Genomic DNA, 12,681 nt, shown 5'->3' on the forward strand with positions numbered 1-12,681 from the left:
AATAAAACAATTACATCAAAGAGCTGAACGTTAAAAAAAATGAATGAAATAATGATCAAAGGGAAAATATGGTTTAATATAGTTTCAAATAAAAACCAAATAGTTTTCAAATACTCTTTTTGTTGTTGTTGTAATTTTAACGTAATTGCGTCTGCTACCTATGTTCACCGCTGGTCGTCCCAGCAGGGAGTATGGTTATTATGGGCTTTGTGTTCCTCTGTATAGGTTTTAGGCGTTTCTAACACAAACCAACGCCAGCGCTTATTCCCTCCCGTCCACACATTCATCAGAGTCATTGTGAACGACACGTGCACCCCGGTGCCTTCGCGGTGTCCGATGATGGAGGGCTGACTTTTTATTCTAAGGGCGGAGGAGGAGGAGGAGGAGGAGAAGAAGAAGGGACGAGTGGTGACGGTGCACGTCACGCGGCTCAAGTCATGATGGAAATGCACGCGTACCCCGAAAGGACTACCGACACTATTCCTTCTCTGTGCTACTTTGTCGTCCTCAGTTTCATCGGTCGGGTAAGTCTTTTCCTCCGGAACATCTTGCATGTTGTCGTCGTAACGCCGTGCAGAGTCCCGGTTGTGCAGCCCGCCCCCCCCCCTCCCCTCTCGTTGTAGCCCGTTACAGGGTTGTTGGAAGTCTCATTTGAAGTTGGTGTATCTGCACGTCTGCATCTGCATTGAAGAGCAGCGGGAAATCCGGCGTGCATGGATGCAGCCCTGCTCAACATGCTATTAAAACACCGCGTCATTCAAGTTGTTTTATTCAGAGTCGATAAGAGACATCGTGTCCCATCAGACTAGATAGACAGTGTAGGAGACAATGACGAGATGGGCGATGTGGAAGGGATGCCGGTGCTGTACGCGTTATGTTTTGAGTTGAGTATGTCTTGGCTGTTGTGTCTGTGGAGATGGATGTGGATGATATGCATCACATCCCCAAGGTGGTTTGCTATTTAAGTTTAATAGAGTGAATTTAGTTCTTCACTCAAGGGCAAAAACTGCAGAGCGTGCACGGAGGGAGCTGATATATGTGACAAAGCCTCTAAAATTACGGAGACAGCAGTTTGTGTGACCTTCATGAGTCAAACTAACAACCTTTGCAACATCACTCTCAAAACAATTAACCAATCCCACGTTCTCATTTCATAATGTATACAATTCTGCAGTCCCAGGTCTTATTATCATCAGATAGTGACTTGAACTTTGGGTTTGGAGTTCTCTGCTCTTTGTTGGCTCTCTGACGAGTTATTAAGATATCACAGGCAAATTCTATTTGAATGGCACTACATCACAATCTAGTCCAAGAGGGTTTTGCGATCACAATCTGTACAATGTACATCCTCGATTTGCATGACAGAAAAACTCCACAACAAAAACCATATCAGAAAAAAAAAATGGAAGAAACCTAACGAAGGGCATCAGAGGTGGGATTCCTCTTTGATAGGTGCCGAGTGCAGAGAATAGCCAAGTAGTAGTCTTTATTTACTCTTAATTGGAGGGTAGACTAGCGGTGCTTTAGGGCACAGCTAATGGGGATCCTGATAAATAAACAGAAACAGAAAATGAAATAACAAAAAAGAACAACTTTCTTACTCTTAGATGTCGCTGTAGATTTAGCAGCACTGTACTGTACAAAGCTATAGTAGAATACCACATTTCTTCATTACAATAAAATCCTATAGTGTATGTTGCATCCTGGGTAAGTTTGATTAAGCGGAAATATTTTACAGTATATTTTAGACTCGCTGTAAATAGCGAAAGTGCGACACCTTACGTCACATCACACAAGAACACCCAGCTCGTGGTCGCCAGGCGTTGCTGCTACGCCGCGGATTTCTGGAGGTCCAGTATGATCGGAAAATTCGGTTTTATTTTTTTTATGTTATTTTTTGTTTTTCATGCAAAGTTTAATAATGAGGTTTTAGGGTTTTACGCTCTACCTTAAACATCGTTTTTTTAGTCTGCGCACTAAAAGGCACAAAGTTAGCTAGAAAATTACTCGGTGTGGGATGAGACAACTGTCTTATCGCAAGTGGCTAACCTCTAAAAAAATGCACAGTGTAATATTTGCTAGTAATATTTGATTTGCTAATGTCCCTTACGGCTTTCCGTAGCGCCACAACAAAGTCACGTGATGTACGTAACAACGTCAGTGGGAATCCGGTCGGTGAATAAACACCCAGCACGAGAGAAGTCGTCCTTGCTTTATTAATGTTATAAGTTAACATAGCCAGAGGGCACAGATCATTACATGGTGTCAGAGTAGCGGAGTTTAAATACCCAATATGGATTCGTACGGCGTTCCAGCTCCACGGATGGACTGGGAATCGGCGAACTTACCTGAAGCATGGAGACGATTTCGACAAACAACGGAGCTAATGTTCAAGGGCCCCCTGCGCGGGAAGAACGAAGAGGAGAAATGCAGCTACCTCCTGCTCTGGATAGGGGAAAAAGGGCGCGATGTGCACAACACTTGGACACTCAGCGGAGAACAAGCCAAGAAGCTAGAAACGTACTACGATAAGTACACTGAGTACATCACCCCAAAGCAAACCCGATTTATGCCAGATATAAATTTCATGAAAAGATGCAGGGAGAGAGTGAATCCTTCGAACAATTTGTAACTGAGCTAAAGCTCCTAGTCAAAGACTGTGGCTACCCAAATGCCGACGAGATGGTCAGGGACCGCATCGTGTTTGCCACCAACTCACCCAGAGTGAGAGAAAAGCTACTTAGCCAGGGAGCTGAGCTAACGCTAGAAAAAGCCATAGATGTAGCCCGCTCACACGAGCTAGCAAAGCAACAGCTAAAGTTTATGGGCCAGGGCAGCACACATGAAACGATGCACGCAATAGGCAGAAAGACTTACAAACCGAACGCACCCAAAGCAGCTAACGCTAACTTCAGACAAAGGGAGGGTAACGTTAGCACCGCCGCCAGGGCGTGTAGCTATTGTGGAGGGCTACACGGCGCTAAAGCCACTTGCCCAGCTAAGGGTAAACAATGCATTAAATGCAAGAAGCTCAATCATTTTGCTAAAGTATGCAAGTCTAGCTCCCAGGGACAGACAAAGTACTACCGCGGCACAGTACATGCCGTCGGAGAGAACCCAGAAGAGTACACCACTGACAGAGAGCAGGAAGAACTGTACTTCGACAACATTACAGTGGAGAGCACCGCTGTGGGAGAACAGACAGAGCTGTACATAGACTGCATCTCAATAGAGAACAACGGAAAAAGCAACGAGCAGGCTTACGTAGAGGTTGGAATTGGCACACCTCCACAGAAGGTAAAGTTTAAACTAGACACTGGGGCACATGCCAATACTATTCCCACCAACATGTTCCAGGCGCTGTTCAAAAATGTGACACTGAAACCAGCAATACACAGACTCACTGAATATGGAGGAGGCGCACTGAGCGTGAAAGGCACATGCAAACTCAAATGTAAGTACAGAGACAATGCAATGATGCTGGACTTTTACGTCATTGACACAAACGCCCCACCAGTCATGGCAATGAAAACATGCCGTGACCTAAACTTGGTAAAAATAGTGATGGCTGTGAGCGAGGAAAACAATGTCACATCACAGAGCATAATGGATGAGTATGCAGATGTTTTCCAGGGAATAGGAGAGTTCCCAGGCGAGTGCACCTTCCGCGTCACACCAGATGCAACGCCGGTTGTCTGCCCGCCACGCAGAATCCCCATCGCCCTACGCAGCAAACTGAGGGACGAGCTTGACAGCATGGAGAAAGGCGGCATAATCTGTAAGGTAACAGAATCCACAGAATGGGTGAACGCACTCATCATTGTTGAGAAGCCAAAGACAGGCAAACTTAGAGTGTGTTTAGACCCCAGAGCTCTTAACAAAGTGATACAACGACCTCACTACCCCCTCCCCACGCTGGAGGACGCCACCACAAAGCTCGCTGGAGCTGAGTACTTTAGCGTGTTAGACGCGCGGTCAGGCTATTGGGCCATCAAACTGAGCACTGAATCCTCAATGTTGACGACATTTAACACAGTGTTTGGCAGGTATCGTTTCCTCAGACTGCCATTCGGAATCGTGTCCGCTCAAGACGAGTTCCAGAGACGCGTGGATGAAACATATGAGGGATTGGACGGTGTGACGGCCATAGTGGACGACATACTAGTGTTCGGCAAGACTAAAGAGGAACATGACCAGCGTCTCAGAGCGATGCTGAAGCGCACAAGGGAGCGAGGGGTGAGGCTCAACCCCGACAAGTGTCACATATGCGTGTCCGAGGTAAGCTACTTCGGCCACACGCTCTCACACAAAGGCATCAAACCAGACCCACACAAGGTGAAGGCGGTCAAGGACATGCAACCCCCACAGAACAAAGCAGAGCTGGAGACAGTCCTCGGCATGATCAACTACCTCGCCAGATTCGCTCCACACCTCTCACAGATAAACTCACCCCTCAGACAGCTTCTGAAACAGGACAGTGAGTTTGTGTGGGATGCAGTCCACGACAAGGCGTTCCAAGAGATGAAGAATCTCATTACACAGCACCCAGGTCCAGTACTCTCATATTTCGACCCGCAGAAAGAGCTGCGACTCCAAGTGGATGCATCCAAAAGTGGCCTTGGGGCCGTCATGCTCCAAGATGGCAAACCAATTGCCTATGCATCCAAGTCACTCAACAGCACTGAAGAAAACTACGCAAAGATAGAGAAGGAGCTCTACGCTGGGGTCTTCGGCTGCAAGAGGTTCCACGAGTACATGTACCGACGAAAAGTGATTGTGGAGTCAGACCACAAGCCTCTGGAGGCAATACTAAGAAAGCCACTGGCAGCAGCACCACCCCGGCTGCAACGGATGATCCTGGCGCTCCAAAAATACGACATCCAAATCATCCACCGCCCCGGTAAGGACATACCAGTGGCCGACACACTGTCACGCAAGTCAATAGAACACCATGACAGTGACCTACAGGAAGGGATGGAGGCCCAAGTGCACACAGTCCTCAGCAACATCCCTGTGAGCGACACAAGACTCACAGAAATCAAGCAGGAAACAGCGCAAGATCCACAGCTCACCGCACTCAGACGAGCCACACTCACTGGCTGGCCAGACACAAAGAAAAAGTGCCCGCCCAGCATCCAGGAATACTGGAACCACACAGCAGAAATCTCAGAAATGGACGGTATCCTGTTCAAAGGTGAGAGAATCATTGTCCCCCAAAAGCTTCGCAAGGACATGATACAGCGCATCCATGCCAGCCACCTTGGCATGGAAAAAAGCAAATGCCGAGCAAGAGACTTACTGTTCTGGCCTGGCATGGGGAAAGAGATCGAGGATGCAGTAGCAGACTGCAGCATATGCCAAGAACGGCGCAGCGCAAATGCAAAGGAACCAATGAGGTCACACGCCATACCCGAGCGGCCGTGGCAAGTGATAGGCACAGACCTATTCACATGGAACTCACAGGACTTCATAGTCACTGTGGACTACTACTCCAGATTCTTCGAGCTAGAGAGACTTTACAGCTGCACCTCATCTGCCGTCATCATGAAGCTGAAAGCAGCAATGGCTCGACACGGAATCCCCGAGACTATCATCAGCGACAACGGTCCGTGCTACAGCTCTGGTGAGTTCCGCAACTTCTCACAGACATGGGGTTTCTCACACACCACCACAAGCCCCCACTACCCACAGAGCAACGGCCTCTCCGAGAAGACTGTCCAGACGGCCAAACGCATCCTGGACAAAGCCAAAGCTGAGAACAAAGACCCCTACATGAGCTTACTGGAGTATCGCAACACACCGGTGGACAACCTGAAATCACCGGCACAGCTACTGATGAGTCGGAGGCTGCGGTCCATTCTCCCATCAACAGCAAAACACCTGCAGCCACAGATCGCCAGTCAGGATGATGTTCACAAAAGGAGAGAGGTATGTCAACAGCGCCAGCAGGCGTACTACAACCGAACAGCCAAACCTCTGCCCCACCTGCCCGCAGGCACACCAATCCGCTTCCGGCAGGAGGATGGATCCTGGAGACCTGCAACTGTGGAAAGACCAGCGAACACAGACAGGAGCTACCACATCCAAACCAAAGAAGGTCAGATCTACCAACGCAACCGTCAACACCTGCGACAAAGCAGAGTGAACACTCACACTACACACACACACACTTCACAGCAGACTGTTACCAGCGCTAACAACAACACACAAGCCCATCAGCAAGAGCATGCTGAACCTCCAGACACGAACAATCAGCGACAACCAGACACACAGCCTGGTTACACCACGAGGTCAGGTCGCACGATCAAACCAAGACAAATCCTTGACTTATGAATGTTAAAAAAAGAGAGAATTTTACACCAACCTGTACTATACCTGCTATGTTTTGAAAAGAAATATTTACAGCGTTCACTTACCTTGTGTACCTACCTGCTGTTTGCAGTTACCAGTAATGAAATGAAAAGAAAAAAAAAGATGAAATGTTATTACGGTGTCACATTTAGACAGTGAAGGAAATGTTTTACACTACTTTGTTGCAGTCCAGTTATATGAGTTCCACTTTCATATTCTTTCTTATTAAGATTGTATTCGCTTATAAACGTGCTCAACGTGGTCTGTATCTCTGCAGAGAAAGCAGCACTTTTCAGAAAAAGGGAGATGTAATATTTGCTAGTAATATTTGATTTGCTAATGTCCCTTACGGCTTTCCGTAGCGCCACAACAAAGTCACGTGATGTACGTAACAACGTCAGTGGGAATCCGGTCGGTGAATAAACACCCAGCACGAGAGAAGTCGTCCTTGCTTTATTAATGTTATAAGTTAACATAGCCAGAGAGCACAGAACATTACACACAGTAAATGGCAAATCTTGATTTTTCTTTGAAAAAAAAATACTTGAACACTATTTCATATTAAAATAATAGGTAAATGAAGTCTAGTTGGCTAATAGAAGTCTATGTATATGTAGTCTAGCTGACTAGCAGTCTACTTAATTCTCCCCCTTGCAATCTGTAGTTGTTGCTTTTTCAAGTTATTTCAAGTTATGTTCAGATTAATTTTAGCCAATACAACCCCAACAAGTAACGCAACGTCGAATCAAATTTAATTTGATTGCTCATAGTTCTTCACTACAAGCGCAGTCAGCTTGTACACTAGCGCCTAAGATCGAAAAGTACTTTTTGTATATTTGTTTTACATTTTTAAACCTTTTTTTTTCATGGGATGATGTTTAAGTATACACCACGCCACTGCTGTCGGACACTGTGCCCTGTGATGGCCTGGCGGCCTGTCCAGGGTGTCTTCCCGCCTGCCGCCCAATGACTGCTGGGATAGGATCCAGCATCCCCGCGACCCTGAGAGCGCAGGATAAGCGGTTTGGATATTCGATGGATGGTTCACCGGCACATACCTTTCCTAAGGGCAGGTGCCACTTGAAAGTGGTAGGCAATTGTCACACCAGTACCACCCCCCCCATGCATATGCAAATTTAATAGCAGTGGGCTAGTGCTGCCGTGAATGTGTATTTTTTTCTGTCTTTATTGACAATGTTAGTGTAACATAGTGACAGAAATAAAGGAATGTGAAGTTTCTCTCATCCGTTCTGTTGTTGGAATATGTGCAATGCTTTTGAAATGACAGTAAAGTAATTGCATATATCCTTGCTGATGTGCTCAAAGCTAATATTAGTGCTACCCTTAGCTAACACCGTAGTCAGTCTGACTAATCCATAACAGAAATGTAGTGCCAACTAACCAAATAATACTTGTTTTATTTTTGGCGTGTTTAATTTGTAGAATGCGATCACACATTACATCACGGGATCACACTACTACTTTCGGCTGCTCCTGTTATGGGTTGCCACAGCGGATCATCGGTTTCCATCTGTTGCTGACCTTTGCATCGTCTTCTGTCATGCCAGCCACCTACATGTCCTTGCTCACCACATCCATAAACCTCCTCTTTGGTCTTCCTCTTTTCCTCTTGCCTGGCAGCTCCATATTCCGCATCCTTCTCCCAATAGAGCCAGCATCTCTCCTTCGCACATGTCCAAACCATGTCAATCTTGCCTCTCTTGCTTTGTCTCCAAACTGTCCAACCTGAGCTGTCCCTCTAATATACTTGTTCCCTAATCCTGTCCTTTGTCCCTCCCAAAGAAAATCTTAGCATCTTCAACTCTGCCACCTCCAGCTCTGCGTCCTGTCTTTTCATCAGTGCCACCTTCTCCAAACCATATAACATAGCTGGTCTCACTACCATCTTGTTAACCTTCCCTTTAACTCTTGCTGGTACCCTTCTGTCGCAAATTATTCCTGACATTCTTCTCCACCCACTCCACCCTGCCTGCACTCTCTTCTTCACCTCTCTTCCACACTCCCTGTTAATTTGAACAGTGGCCCCCAAGTATTTAAACTCATCCACCTTCGTCACCTCTACTCCTTGCATCCTCACCATTCCGCTGTCCTCCCTCTCGTTCACGCATATGTATTCCATCTTGCTCCTACTGACTTTCATTCCTCTTCTCTCCAGTGTATACCTCCACCTCTCCAGGCTCTCCTCAACCTGCTCCCTACTCTCACTACAGATCACAATGTCATCCGCGAACTAGTTCACAGAGACTCCTGCCTGATCTCATCAGTCAACCTGTCCATCACCTTTGCCAACAAAAAAGGGCTCAGAGCCGATCCTTGGATGTAATCCCAGCTCCACCTTGAACCCATCCGTACTTCCTATCGCACACCTCACCACTGTCACAATGTCCTCGTAAATATATTGTACCACTCTTACAAACTTTTATGCCAATCTTGACTTCCTCATCCAGTACCACACCTCCTCTCTCGGGACCTTGTCATATGCTTTCTCTAAATCCGCAAAGACACAATGTAACTCCTTCTGACCTTCTTTATACTTCTCCATCAACATTCTCAAAGCAAACATCACATCTTTAGTGCTCTTTCGTGGCATAAAACCATACTGCTGTCGCTAATCATCACCTTTCCTCTTAACCCAGCTTCTATTACTCTTTCCCATATCTTCATACTGTGGCTGATCAACTTTATACCGCTGTAGTTACTACAGCTCTGCATATCACCCTTATTCTTGAAAATCGATACCAGTGTTCTTCTACTCCACTCCTCAGACATCCTCTCCCTTTCCAAGATTGTGTTAAACAATCTAGTTAAAAACTCCACTACCATCTCTGCTAAACACCTCCATGCCTCCACAGGTATGTCATCTGGACCAGCCGCCTTTCCACTCTTCGTCATCTTCCTCAATTCTTCCTTGCTAATCCACCACACTTCCTGATTCATCATCACCACATCATCCAACATTCTCTCTCGCTCTCTGTCTCTCTGTCTCTTTCTCTGTCTCTCTCTCTCTGTCTCTCTCTCTCTCATCTTCTTTTTTGCCAACCTCTTCCTTTGTATACTTTGCTGTACTTCCTCATTCCACCACCAAGTCTTATTGTCTTCCTTCCTCTTTCCTGATGACATACCAAGTGCCCTCCTAGCTGTTTCCCTCACTATTTCTGCAGTGCCTGCCCAGCCATACGGCAACTCTTCATTACCACCCAGCGCCTGTCTTAACTCCTCCCTGAACTCCACACAACAGTCTTCTTTCTTCAACTTCCACCATTTGATCTTTGGCTCTGCCTTCACTCGCTTCCTCTTTTTGGTCTCCAAAGTCATCCTACAGACCACCATCCGATGCTGCCTAGCTATGTTCTCCCCTGTCACCACCTTGCAGTCTCCAATCCCTTTCAGATCGCGCCTTCTACATAAGATATAGTCCACCTGTGTGCACTTTCCTCTACTCTTGTACGTCACCCTGTGTTCCTCCCTCTTCTTGAAATATGTATTCACCACAGCCATTTCCATCTTTTTCGCAAAATCCACCACCATCTGTCTCTCCACATTCCTCTCCTTGGCACCATACCTGCCCATCACCTCTGGTCCCTTCACCAACATGCCCATCGAAGTCCACTCCAATCAGCACTCTCTCCTCCTTGGGTACCATCTCTACTACTTCATCCAACTCACTCCAGAATTCTTCTTTCTCTTCTATCTCACACCCACCTTGCGGGGCATATGCACTGATAACATTCACCATCAAACCTTCGATTTCCAGCATCATACTCATCACTCTGTCAGACACTCGCTTCACCTTCAACACACTCTTGACATACTCTTCCTTCAGGATTACCCCTACCCCATTTCTCCTCTCACCCTCACCATGGTAGAAGAGTTTGAACCCGCCTCCAATGCGCCTGGTATTGCTCCCCTTCTATCTGGTCTCTTGCACACACAGTATATCTATCTTCCTTCTCTCCATCATATCAGCCAGCTCTCTCCCTTTACCAGTCATAGTGCCAACATTCAAAGTTTTGAGTCTCACCTCCACACTCCTACCCCTCCTCCTCTCCTGCTGCCTCTGGACACGCCTTCCCTCTTTCCTTTTCCTTCACCCAGCAGTAGTATAGTTTCCACCGGCATCCTGCTGGCCAACAGTACCAGTGGCGGTCATTGGTAACCCAGGCCTCAACCGATCCGGTATGGAAATGTGATTGATGATCCACTGGATGCCCTCCCTAACGAAACCCTCCTCATTTATCCAGGCTTGGTCCAAGCACTAAGAATTCACTTGCTTGTGCATCCTCAGTGGCTGAGTCATCCTCAGTGGCTGGGTTTATCCTCAGTGGCTTAGTAATGTGTGATCGCAACGTGATCACACATTAAAAAAAGACATGTATGTTAGGGTTAGTACTCCTGTCTGTGCCCTTGACTGAGGCATGACAAGACGAACTGGAGTTGTTTCTGGGTGCTGCATGGCAGCTGCCCACTACTTCTAGCTACATAGCTAGCATGGGTTAAATACAGAGCGTAATTCCCCTATGGGGATCAATAAAGTATGTCAAAATCGAAATCAAAACTTGATTACATCACACGATCACATATTACGTCATATAAAACTGCACATCGCGGAACATACATATGGCATATTATTTATTATTCATCATAAACACATTGAATGAGTAACTGGTTGCTATCATCATGTAATAAGCCATTTTCTACTGCCATTAGTATGATTGGCATAGAAATCGGCGTATTTGCTCATTATCTGTGTTCGGATAGTCTGAAATGACAATGTATGTTTGTGTTGATTACACCTGATATAGTTTTAGAGTAAATTCTAATGTTTGCGTACTACAGAGGTAGGTTGCTGTATCTGCCAGGAGGGGGTACTATGTAGACTTTTATATACGTATCTATCTAACGACCTATATCATTCATCCATCCATTATCTGAACAGCTTACCCTGCTCTCAGGGTCGCAGGGATACTGGAGCCTATCCCAGCAGTCATTAGTCTGGCTGATTCACCTGACCTACATGTCTTTGGACTGTGGGAGGAAATCGGAGCCCCCGGAGGTAACCGATGCAGACATGGGGAGAACATGCAAACACCACAGAGAGGAAGACCCGGGACAACCCCCAAGGTTGGACTACTCCGGGGCTTGAACCCAGAACCTTCTTGCTGTGAGGCGACCGTGCTAACCACTGCGCCACCGTGCCGCCCGACCTTTATCAAGTCAAGTCAATTTTATTTGTGTAGCCCAATATCACAAATTACAAATTTGCTTCAAGGGGCATTGCAGCAACACAACATCCTGACCGTAGACGCTCACATCGGATAAGGAACAACTCCCTAAAAAAAAAAAAAACCTTTTAACAGGGAGAAAAAAATAGGAAGAAACCTCAGGGAGAGCAACAGAGGAGAGATCTCTCTCCCAAGATGTACAACGTGCAATGGATGTTGTGTTTACACAATTTACAGAATACAACAGTGAAAGAGCATAACAGAATTATAATGGACTTATAAAATATATGAAGAATATGATGAGGAGAATGCCAAACTGTCCAGACGCCACCGGAACAACCCAGGACCCGAGCCATGCCACCAGCATCACCATGTAAAAAAAAAAAAAAAAACCTAAACAAAAAAAGATCTCATCTCATCTTATCTCCTCGTTAGCCACTTCTCTGGGGTTGGGTCTCGGTGGCAGCAAGCTAAGTAAGGCACTCCAGACATCCCTCTCCCCAGCAATGCCCCCCAGCTCCTCCTGGGGGATCCCAAGGCATTCCCAGGCCAGATTGGACATTTAGTCCCTCCAGCAAGTTCTGGGTCTACCCTGGGGTCTCATCCAAGTTGGATGTGCCCGGAAAGCTTCCAGAGGAAGGCGCCCAGGAGGCATCCTAATCAGATTAAAAAGATGACTAAGAAAAAAAGAGCTATGAAATACATCTGATTAACAAGCGTTTGTAAAGTTCATAAACCTTTCAAGTAAATGTGTGAACAACTAAGTGTTGGACCTAATTTAGCTGAAACATACTAGTGTGAATCTATTACTTTGGCCTCTACACTGACTGGTGTCTACTGCCCACACCCCATCCCACCCCATACAACCCCCAACAGTGCGTATGCAGCTCATTGATAGGTTTTCCTGAGCTAACGTATGTTACAGTATGCCTGTAACAACATGATTTCTGATGAATACACTTGTTCTCAAATACTGTCTTTTTTTAAACAGCTTAGACCTTTGCAAAAGATGGTCATTTCTACTGCTGTGGCCTCCGCATGTTAAACAATGGAAAACTGTCTAACAGTGAAGATTTTCTGCGCTGAA

This window comes from Lampris incognitus, chromosome 10 (genome assembly GCF_029633865.1).
Source record: "Lampris incognitus isolate fLamInc1 chromosome 10, fLamInc1.hap2, whole genome shotgun sequence".
Taxonomy (NCBI): Eukaryota; Metazoa; Chordata; class Actinopteri; order Lampriformes; family Lampridae; genus Lampris; species Lampris incognitus.